The sequence below is a fragment of the Panthera pardus genome, unplaced genomic scaffold, assembly GCF_024362965.1.
Source record: "Panthera pardus isolate Hobbes unplaced genomic scaffold, ASM2436296v1 HiC_scaffold_22, whole genome shotgun sequence".
NCBI lineage: Eukaryota > Metazoa > Chordata > Mammalia > Carnivora > Felidae > Panthera > Panthera pardus.
In genome coordinates, this window is record NW_026526788.1 from 21,731,341 (window position 1) to 21,743,347 (window position 12,007).

Genomic DNA, 12,007 nt, shown 5'->3' on the forward strand with positions numbered 1-12,007 from the left:
TGGAAAAATAATCATAGTGCCATCATTCAGAAATAACCACCATTAACATTTTTGTTATATATCCTTTTAAGCCTTTTTTGTGCATACAGGTATTTACATGTAAGTATCTTACCAAAAGTAGAATACCACAAGTAGCTTCACAATCTTCTTTTAAATATATATTATGTACCAACTATATATAATGAACATCCATACAGGTCACTAAATATTCCTCTATAACTTTTAAATGGTTGTATACTATTTCATGTGATGAATCTGTCATATTAAAAAAAAAAAAAAATCAGCCCCCTTCCGTTAGACATTTAGGTCACCTCCAATTTCCCCATGAGAGAATCAATGCTAAAAATGACCACTCTTTTCACCAGATGAGTTCACACACTCATAAGTAATGTTGGATAAATGTCCAGAGGTACATTTCCAAAAAGGTGAAACAAATATGACTTAACAGCGAGGCTTAAATATATACTTGCAGATTGGTACAATTAAACTGCATTTCCATTATCACATGCCCAACTCCACTACATTTTCTGTGTCCAACAATTGCTCTACTGACAGACAAGATGAGAAACCTAGAGAAATATCTTATCTATGATAAGGTATTTAATTACCTTTCATATTACCTATAGTTTATCTACAACATCGAAGACTCAACCTATTTTTAAGCCCCAAATCAACATATCCATGATAATTTTCACCAGTGCCACATTTTCAATTCTTAAAGTATTATGGACCAAAAAATAGCTTGAAACTCTATTGGTTTGGGATTGTGCAAGTAACCAAAATACACAATTACTTATAAAACAAAAACATATAAACAATCAAAATCTTCCTAAGTATTAACGGGAGAAAAGGAGTTGCTTTTGATTAAACACCAAAGAACTCAATGTTATGTAAATTCCAGAAAGATACAGCACGAAGACTGCTGTATCATGATACTGATAAGACTATTTGCACAAAATTGCCAAATTTATGACAATTTGTCCATAATAGTATATATGTGATAGATTGCAAAAATGGTACTAATTCTCCCCTGCCCCACAACCACAGTCATTTGAAATTGGTGATGAAGTCCATTTTTCAAACTTGTAAATCTGGGTTCTTCTTGTGACTTTCTTTGATCAAAAAAATATGGATAAAAAGCAATTCTGTCATAAAACAAGACTAGGCTTCAAGAGAATTTGCACATTTTCATTCTGTCTAAGAACACTGCAGAGCCACTATGTAACAACTCTGGCTTAGCAGAGCCTCCCAGCAGACTGGCAGCTGAGCAAAGACCCCCATGTGAACCTGCCTGGACTCTAAGAACTTCTTAGGTAATCCCAGCCCAAATGGCCTACTCACAGATAAATAAATGATTATTATTTTAATTTACTAATTTGGGGTGGCTTGTTATGCATTACAAGTAATTGGTACTAAAAAAGTCAAAGAACACAATTTACAATACTATAAATAATTACTAGGGACTATATGTTAAAAAGATAAGTGAATATTATGAGTAACTTTATGCCAATAAATTCAAAATTTAGATGAAATGGACAAATTCCTCAATAAAATTACAACTTACTAAAACTGACAAAAACTGAACAGGAAAATTTGAGAGGCTATTTTTTTTTAAAGAAATTAAAATCGGGGCGCCTGGGTGGCTCAGTCAGTTGAGCGTCCGGCTTCAGCTCAGATCATGATCTCGCAGTCTGTGAGTTCTAGCCCCATGTCGGGCTCTGTGCTGACAGCTCAGAGCATGGAGCCTGCTTCAGATTCTGTGTCTCCTTCTCTCTCTGCCCCTCCCCTGCTCTCTCTCTCTCTCTCTCTCTCTTTCTCTGTCAAAAATAAACATCAAAAAAATGTTTAAAGACATTGAAATCATGTAATATCATCTCACGAGAGAAACTCCACACTCATATGGCTTCACTGATGAGTTTAATTAAATTCCTAGGTAAGAAATATCAGTATTACAGCAACTCTAGAAAAGCCAAACAGACCAATAACTAGTAACAAAATTGAGTGATAAATCAAAAAACTCTCAACAAACAAAAGCCTAGGACCAAATGGATTCACAAGTGAATTCTACCAAATATTTAAAGAAGAGTTTATACCTATTCTTCTCAAAGTGTTCTGAGAAATAGAAGAACAAGGAAAGCTTTCAAATACATTTTACGAGGCCAGTAGTACCCTGATACCCAAAACAAACAAAAGACACCACACAAAAAAGAAAGAAAACTAAAGGCCTCAATAAAATATAAACAAATTGCATTCAACAACACATTGAAAAGATTATTCACCATAACCAAATGGGATTTATTTCAGGGATATAAAGCCGGTTCAATATTCACAGATCAACATGAAACACCACATCAACAAAATGAAGGTTAAAAATCATGATCATCTCAATAAATGCAGAAAAAGCATCTGAAAAAATTCAACATCCATTCATGACAAAAAGTCTCAACAAAGTGGGTTCAGAGGAAACATACCTCAATACAATAAAGGGCATATATGAAAAACTCATAGCTGACATTATATTCAATGGGGAAAAACTGAGAGCTTTCCCCTCTAAGATCAGGAACAAGACAAGGATGTCCACTCTCACCACTTTTATTCAACATAGTACTGGAAGTTGTAGCATAGCAATAAGGAAGGAAGGAAGGAAGGAAGGAAGGAAGGAAGGAAGGAAGGAAGGAAGGAAGGAAGAAAAGAAAAGAAAGAAGGAAAGAAGAAAGAATGAAAGAGCAATCCAAATTGATTAAGAAGAAGTTAAACTGTCACTATTTGCAGGTGATGTGATATTAAACATAGCAAACCCTAAGGACTTACCCAAAGAAGAATTAGAAATAATAAGTGAATTCAGTAAAGTTGAAGGATACAAGATTAATACACAGAAATTGGTTGCATTTCTAAACACTAATAATGAAGTGGTGGAAAAAGAAATTAAAAGAACAATTCCATTTACAACTGCACCAAAAAGAATAAAATACCTAGGAATAAACTTAACCAAGGAGGTAAAAGACCTATACTCTGAAAACTATAAAACATTGATGAAAGAAATTGAATCGGACACAAATGAGAAGATATTCCATGCTCATGTATTGGAAGAATTAATATTGTTAAAATGTCCATCCTACCCAAAGCAAAGTGCAAATTTGATGCACTCTCTATCAAAATACCAATAGCATTTTTCACAGAACTAGAACAAATAATCCTAAAATTTGTATGGAACCACAGAAGACCTCCAATAGCCAAAGCAATCTTGAGAAAGAAGATCAAAGCTGGAGGTATCACAATTCCAGATTTCAAGATATACTACAAAGCTGTAGTAATCAAAACAGCATGGTACTGGCATAAAAACAGACATGTTGATCAATGGGACAGAGAGTCCAGAAATAAATCCATGCTTATATGGTCAATTAACCTATAACAAAGGAAGCAAGAATACTTATGGGGAAAAGATAGTCTCTTCAATAAGTGGTACTGGGAAAACTGGACAACTACATGCAAAGGAATGAAATTGGACCACTTTCTTACACCATATAAAAAAAAAAACAAAAAACTCAAGATGGATTCAAGACATGAAGCCATAGAACTCCCAGAAGAAAACATAGGTAGGAATCTCTTTGACACTGGCCTTAGCAGCATTTTTCTAGATAGGTCTCCTCAGGCAAGGGAAACAAAAGCAAAAATAAATTATTGGGACTACATCAAAATAAAAGGCTTTAGCACAGTGAAGGAAACCATCAATAAAATGAAAAGGCAACCTAGAGAATTGTCGATGATATTCACAAATGATATATCCACTAAGGAGTTAATATCCAAAATATATAAAGAATTTGTACAACTCAATACCAAAGAAACAAAATAATCCAATTAAAAAATGAACAGAGGACTTGAATGGACATTTTTCCAAAGACATAAAGATGCCCAACAGATACATGAAAAGATGTTCAATATCACTAACCATCAAAGAAATGCAAGTCAAAAATACTATGAGACATCACCCTATCCCTGTCAGAATGGCTAGAATCAAAAAGACAAGAAATAACAAGTGCTGGCAAGGATGTGGAGAAAAAGGAACCCTTGCACACTGTGGGAATGTAAGTTGTTGCAGCCACTGTGGAAAACGGTATGCGGTTCCTCAAAAAATTAAAAATAGAACTACTATATGATCCAGTAATTTCACTACTGGGTATTTACTCAAATAATATGAAAATACTAATTTAAAACATATGCACCCTTATGTTTATTGCAGCATTATTTACAACAGCCAAGATACGGAAGCAATTCAAGTGTCCATCAATAGATGAATGAATTAAGATGTGAGATATGCACACATACACAAACACACACATATACCTCTAAGATATTATGCAAAGTGAAATAAGCCAGAGAGGGAAAGACAAATACCATATGACTTCACTTATATGTGGAATCTAAGAAATAAAACAAGTGAATAAACAAATACACAAAAAAGCAGATACAGATCCATAAAAACAGAGAATTGATGATTGCCATAGAAGAAGGGAGTCGGGCTCTGGGCAAAATGGGTGAAGGGGAATGGGAGATACAGGCTTTCAGTTATGGAATGAATAAGTCACAGGGACAAAAGGTACAGTATAGGTTATATAGTCAATGGTATTGTAATAGCATTGTATGGTGAAAGATGATAGCTACATTTGTGATGAGCACAGAATCACTATGTTGTGATTCTTCAATCACTATGTTGTACTCCTGAAACCAATGTAACACTATGCATCTATTATACTTCAGATATTTCAGTCTTTCAGGAAATAGAGGAGGTAGAGACACTTCAACTCATTTAATGAGGTCAGAATAATCTTAATACCAAAATCTAACAAAGAAATTAACAACAAATAACACAAAATTATCTCTGTCATCAAGATATATGCAAAAACACTTCAGAAAATATTTGCAAAATCAAATTGAGCAACAAATAGGTTTACTCCAAAAATACAAACTTGAATTAATCTTCATAAAAGTCAATAAAGACAATGCATCAAAAAGTTAATAAAGAAAAAAAATCATATGATTATCTCAACAAATGAAATCCATTTGACAAAACTGAATCTCATGTCATTAAGAAAATTTTCTCAATTTGATAAAAAAAAAGTTTATGAAAAAGTTACAAATCTATTATTATACATAATGGTAAACTATTGAATGCTTTTGTACTAAGAGTAAGAACAAGGTAAGCCTGTCCTTTCCACTACTTCTATTTAACACTGTACAGGAGATCTTAGCCAGTGTAAAAAGTTAAAGAAAAGCAATAAAGTCATAAAGATTGGAAAGGAAGAGTAAAACGGACTCTTTTCATAGATGATATAATTGTTTACATAGAAAGACCCTAAGGCATTTACAAAACAACTCCTAGAATAAGTGACTTTAGCTTGGTTTTAGGATACAATTAGATCTATTTACAAATAGCAACTCTATTTTATATGCTGGCTGCAAACAAGTGGAAAATGAAATTCAAAAAAAAAAAAAAAAAAGAAAGAAAGAAAAAAGAAAAATTCTACTTTTAAAAGCACCAACAAGCACTAAATACTTAGGAATATTTTTAAAAGTAATCTCTATGCCCAACATGGGGCATGAACTCACAACCCCATGATCAAGAATGGCACATTCCACTGAATGAACCAGCCAGCCGCCTCCACTCAGGAATAAATTTAATGAAAAACATGCAAGATGTTCACATTTTTACATTGAAATAATGCTGAAAGAAATTAAAGATCTAGACAAATGTAGAGATATACCACATTCATGGATTGGAAGTCCCAGCATTGTTAAAATACCCATTTTCTTCAGATCTACAGATTCAATGAATTCCCCATCATAACTTTTTCAGTTTCTTTTTAAATGACAAGCTTATTCAAAAATTTGTAATAGATAAAAAGGATCTAGAATATCCAAAGCAATCTTGAAAAATAAAAACAAAGTTGGAAGACTTACACTACCTGAATTTAAGATTTATTATAAAACCACAATAATCGAGAGAGTACTGGTACTGGTGTTAAGGTAGACAAATAGATCAATGGAACAGAAATAGACCTATACTTAAATCTTTAGTTTATTTATAATAAAGGTACAAAGCAATTCAATTGGGAGAACAAAGTCTTTTGAACAAATTGTACAGGACAATAGCATGCCCGTAAGGAGAATAATGAACCCTCTATTCCCATTTCATACTATACACTAGAAGTAACTCAACTTTACCAGATACTTACAAATGGCCAATACATAAAAGGGTACTTATTAAGCATTATTAGTTATCAGAGCAACACAAATTAAATCCACCATGAGATACCACTAACCACATACTGGAAAGGGTAAAGTTAAAAAGACTGACACAAATCAAATGGTGGCAAGAATGTGAAACAACCAGAACTCTAACACATTATTGGGGGATAGAGGGGGTGGGTGAAATTCTACAGCTACTTTGGCAGTTCTTTATAAAACCACCCTACAACTCAACAATCTCACTCCCAGAAGTTTACACAAAAAAATAAGAAAGCATATGTTCATGAAAGAATTGGTACAAGAATGTGCACAGATTTATTCATAATAACCAAAAGCAGAGACCACCTAGGTGTGGATCAACAGATGAATGAAGAAATAAACTGGTGCCTTCATCCAATTAATATCTCTCAGCAACAAAAAGCAACCAACCACTGTTCTACATAACAAAACATTGAATCTCAAATACAACAATATGCTGAGTGAAAAAGATCAGAGCAGCAGTTACCTCTGGGAGTGGGGTGAGGTGGGGAACAAGTGAGAAGGGGCATGAGGGAATTTTCTGGGGTGATCATAACGTTTTATATCTCAACAAGGGTCACTTGTAAAAATTCGTCAAATGATACACTTAAATTTTGTGCATTCCACAGTATGCATGTTTTACCTTAAAAAAGTAGACACGCATTGACCTCCAGTTAAACTGGTGTGCACACCTCACTTTGAAATGCATAAAAAATAGGATGGAATAATTGGTGGATAGAGAGATTGGTAGATAGATACACAGGTAACAAAACAAATCTAGAAAAATGTTAATCGTAGACTCTAGGTGACGGGCATATGGGCATTCACTGTGCACTTCTTTCAAATTTTTTGTATATTTGAAAATTCCCTTGGGGTTCAGCCGAGGGCTCTGAGCGGCCCTACCAGATGGCAGCAGTAGTCCTAGGGGGAGACACCACTGGCCCCCAGCGTGTCTTCCCCAATCAGACTGAGGAATTAGGGCCACACCAGGGCCCTATGGAAGGCACTGGGGATTGGAGCAGCGAGGAGCCTGAGGAAGAGCAGGAGAAAACAGGGGCAGGCCCAGCTGGCTACTCCTACCAACCCCTGAACCAAGATCCTGAACAAGAGGAGGCAGAGCTGGCACTGGTGGGGGATGGAGAAGATGTAGTTGCTGATATTGAGGATCGGATCCAGGCCCTGGGCTTCATTTGCCAGACCTGCCATTAGAGGGCGAGGATGAAGAGGAGGAGGGAGCCACAGGATTGGGCAACACAGCTCTATTCCCACGGACCTGGGTAAAGGGAGCATGCTCTCATTTTGGAATAAGGTTGGAGGAAAGGGACTGGGTAGAGCCAGTAAAGGGGAGTCATAGAGGAACACCCCATTCCTAAAACAACAGTTTGTTATCTAAGACTTTACAGACTTCAGAATCCAGGTGAAAGGCTATTGTGCTGGACTTGGGTTGCAGGTGGGCTTGCCTGGAAATAACAAGATGGATTTGGCCACACTGCTAGCCAAAGGGTTATGGGTTAATTCAAAGAATGGGGGAGTGGAGCTGGTCCCATCGTTTCTGTTCTCCCGCTTTTTGTGATTTCAGAACATGTGGAGTTGGTGAAAAGGACAATGGCTGGAGTAAGCCTGCCTGTGCCAGGGGTTCCTGCCTGGGCTCTGGAGATATCAGATGCCCAGTGGGAAGATGTGGTACAGAAGGCCCTCCAAGCCTGGCAGGGATCGACCCCAGCCTGGAAGTGACTACCAGCATAGGACTGAACACATCCCTGGTTGTAATGTCCATCTTCATATTCTCCATCTCCCTTTCCACATCAAGGCAAATCAGACTGCCTCTCAGAGACCCTCTGTATTCAGTTCTGTACGTATAGGGACATTGGCCCAAGCCCAACCCATCTTAGCATGTATCACTCTGTGGTGAATAAGGCACTCTATGTACACAGCCAAAAAAAAAATTCCCTTAATAGTATGATGGGAATCATGTATATGTATATGTATATGTATATGTATATGTATATGTGTGTATGTATATGTATATATGTATATATACATATACATATATGTATATATGTATATATGTACACACATATGTACATATATACATGTACATATGTATACATATATGTGCATATACATATGTATGCATATTTTTATATATACATATGTATATATGTATATGTATATATATGTATATGTATATAGTATGATGGGAGGAAAAAACTTAAACTATACTACAGGGTAGACCACCTTTGTTTCTATACGATTTTCACATGTAAGAGATTACCTTCTCAAAACAATTCTGTAAATACAGACAAGGCTGGCATCAACCATGTTTTACAGCAGAAGACACTGTCTCATAAGGAACCTCGCCCAAAGTGTCAGGGCAATAAACAAACTCATAGTTCCAGGGGACATGAGACGTTTTCAGTGTTTATTTATTTTTGAGAGAAAGACAGAGCATGAGTGGGGGAGGAGCAGAGAGAGAGGGAGACACAGAATCCAAAGCAGGCTCCAGGCTTCGAGCTGTCAGCACAGAGCCCGACGCGGGGCTCGAACCCACGAACTGTGAGATCATGACCTGAGCCAAAGTCAGACGCCCAACCGACGGAGCCACCCAGGCACCCCACGGGACTTTTTCATAAAGCGTCATGTAGCAAGTATTTGGGGCCATACAGTCACTGCCACAATTATTGTACCTTGCTTTTTGTAATATAAAAGCAGGTGTTAGACAATTTGTAAATAAATGGACATGGCCTTGCTCCAATAAAACTTTATTCACAAAAACAGGCAGGGGCCAGTTTGTTGATCCCTAGATGATAATCCAGGTGTTTTCATTACAGAAGTTATAGAAAAGGATTGATTTTAGAGTCAGATCTACCTGTGTTTTATATACTCCATGGGGTTACTATGACACCTCAATTTGGTAACTCTTATAAAGTAACTAGCATTGTACCTGTTTTAAAGCAGATAATAATTTTTTTATTACCTTGCCTTTTTCTCATTTGCTATTTTTGCCACTATACCTGGTGGCCTGGATGAATTGCAATAAGAAAAACAAACTGCTTAAATGCTGTTCAACCAAATTAATCAACCATGGTAGACTTTTGTTCAGGAAATCTATAAACGGTTGCACTGTCAATGGAAATGCATGATTGTTCCTGCATTTTCTGGGCCAACTTTCAGATAGAAATTCACTGAGGGCCCTCCAGGTTTTCTACTCTATTATATCACAGGGAGGTCCCAGTTACTTGCCCCCATTCCACACCTGAGTAAACAAATTGTTTAAACACATGCTTTCTCTTGGGCCATTTCTCTAACCGGCATGATTTCATTTACTCCCTGGTGCCAACCTGTGTGTCCCTTGTATCCAAAATCCCACTGAAAATTGAGTGGGTGGCACCTCCACACTCTTATCTTTGGCTTCTTTCCAAAACCTTGAAGCAACTGAGGCAGCAAAATGCTAATAATTCAAATTTATTCCTTTCTACAGAATTGTGAGGATGCAAATTACCCAACCATCCCCTTGCTCAGTATGTCAGTGGGCAAAGTTGGAAGGGTAGAGCCAAACATTAGGTTACCAGAGAAGAGACTTCTTCCATTTTCTCTAAAGGCTTACAAAATAATACCACAATAACAATAGGTCCCTTAAATGAGCATTTATTATGTCCCAGACACTATGTTAACCATTTGATTCCTTTATTTACAAATTCATCCATATGTATGAAATACTCACCGTGTGCCAGGATTTACATGAATTATCTAATGAATCTACATCAAAATCATGTAAGGTAGATGTTATGACTCCTGTGTTACAAACTGAGTACATTGAGTCTAGAGAGTCATTATGTTCCCAGTGCCCCCTTGGCCCCTGAGTGGCAGAGATACAATCTAGCAGAGATGAACCTTCTGGAGACTTAACAAATATTGTGACTACATATTTGAGGTCACTTGTTTAATGTGGTTCTGTATTGCTTTGCCCTTTTCCAGCATATTTGTCCTGTCTCTGCCACTTAGCTATTATCTCTGTAAAGAACTGTTCCAGGAGGCCCACCGCCTACGACCGTTCCCCATCCCTCCCCACTGCTCTGCACACAGTGGAAAATCAATAACTTTTGTTGCTTTTTGCCCTTAGCCCCCATCACCGTCTGTTCAGGCAACTCATTTCCCAGCACACCCCCTGCAGGATGTTTTTTCACTTTATTCCCAGCCTCTCTAGAATTAATCTGCAGAAGGCAATAGAATCAGAGACTCCCCCTCCTACGAAACACTCCCTCAACTTTGAACTTTGCCATTACACTTAGCAATCTGCTGTGCCGCTCAGACAAGGAAGGACTCTGGAGGACTGACAGAAAAAGAACGAAGGCATCTGCCTATATGGTACTGGAGAGAATGAAGTGCGGTCTGGAGAGACACCTCCTCCCAGTGCACAAGTAGAATGCGTCAGTCACCGGGGCTGAAGTCGCTGCATCCTCCTCTAGCTGGGGATTCTTCTCTTTCTTCCCATTTTCCCCCCACTCAGGCTTTTACACCAACTGAGATCCTTCTGGGTAGACTCCACTTCTCAGATGTGTCTCTGACATCAGCGAATAACACTGGGTACATTAACTAATTAGCAACAGTAAGGAGTTCGGAAAACAAACAAGCATGAAGCAATGCTATTATTATGTGGCTTTTGCCTGACACTGTTGTCCTCATTAAGCAGGCAGGGATGTCAATATATCTCCGAAGGAAAGCAAAGTAAAATCCTTACTGCAAGTGCCAGCTGGGTTCAAATTCCTTTTTCCTGAAATCAGACATAGCTACTGCTGCAGTGAGACTTGCAGCTGATTTCTCCACCCCCTTTTGTTTCAGTTTGTTTTTTTTTTAAGACTCTCTTCACTACTATAGCCGTGCAGCCTCATTTTGCATTGCTTGAGAGTTTGGTTTATGAAACTTTCCAAACAGCAACTCCTCCAGTTCTGGAAAGACCAAGAGAAAATCATAGTATTATTTTCACTTTCCTCATCAGTCGGAATTCACGGCACCTTCTTGAAAGGACTTATTGCCACATCCCTCATGTATCACACTGTAGGTAATATCGGCCTACTTGTGTGCTACCTGTTAAAAACAACAACTCTTCTGATTAAGCAAAAGATGCATATAGAAAGGCCTTGCCTGATTTATGTGCCACTGGTCCTTTCTCTCTTTCCATCCCTCTCCCCCTCCTTCCCTCTCTCCTTCCCTCCACCCCCTCCTCTCTCCCTCCCTCTTCCTCTCATTCATTCTTTCACTTATTTGAAACTGAAGCTTAGGAAGTAGCTGTTGCAGAGGCGTTTGGCTCTTCTCCCTACTCCGCAGACCCAGCCCGCTTTCCCACTGAACATCAGAGTCCTTCAATCTCCAGCTGGGACCTTCCCCTCTTCCCGCTCTAGTCTCCCGGGGCCATGCCATCCATACCCACAGCTTCAGTTACATCTTGCACTAGATGACTCGTCCCAGACTCCGCTTCTGAGCTCCCCAAATCCAAAATTCAACCATCTATATGACATCTTCCCTTGGAAGCGTCCCACTCCACCATGTCCAAAGGTAAATGCAAGGCGTGCCCCCCACCGATCTACCACTGTTTCTTTGCTTAGCTAATGGCACCTGCATGCACAAGACGGAAGCTTCCCTCCCCAGCCTTTCACCATGGGCCACGTGCTGTGGCCTCCTTCTCCCTTTCAGCTTCATCGTCTGCCAGGCCTGCCCCTACCCGCTGTCTCCATTCTTCACC

At 38.2% G+C, this 12,007-nt stretch overlaps 1 protein-coding gene and 1 pseudogene across 23 annotated transcripts in view; one reads left to right on the forward strand and one right to left on the reverse strand.

Annotated features, from left to right (window-relative positions):
- ANK3 (ankyrin 3) overlaps positions 1-12,007 on the reverse strand; it is a 679,089-nt gene that overhangs the window by 347,726 nt on the left and 319,356 nt on the right. The window lies entirely within an intron of this gene.
- LOC109264293 (male-enhanced antigen 1-like) lies at positions 7,086-7,998 on the forward strand (annotated as a pseudogene).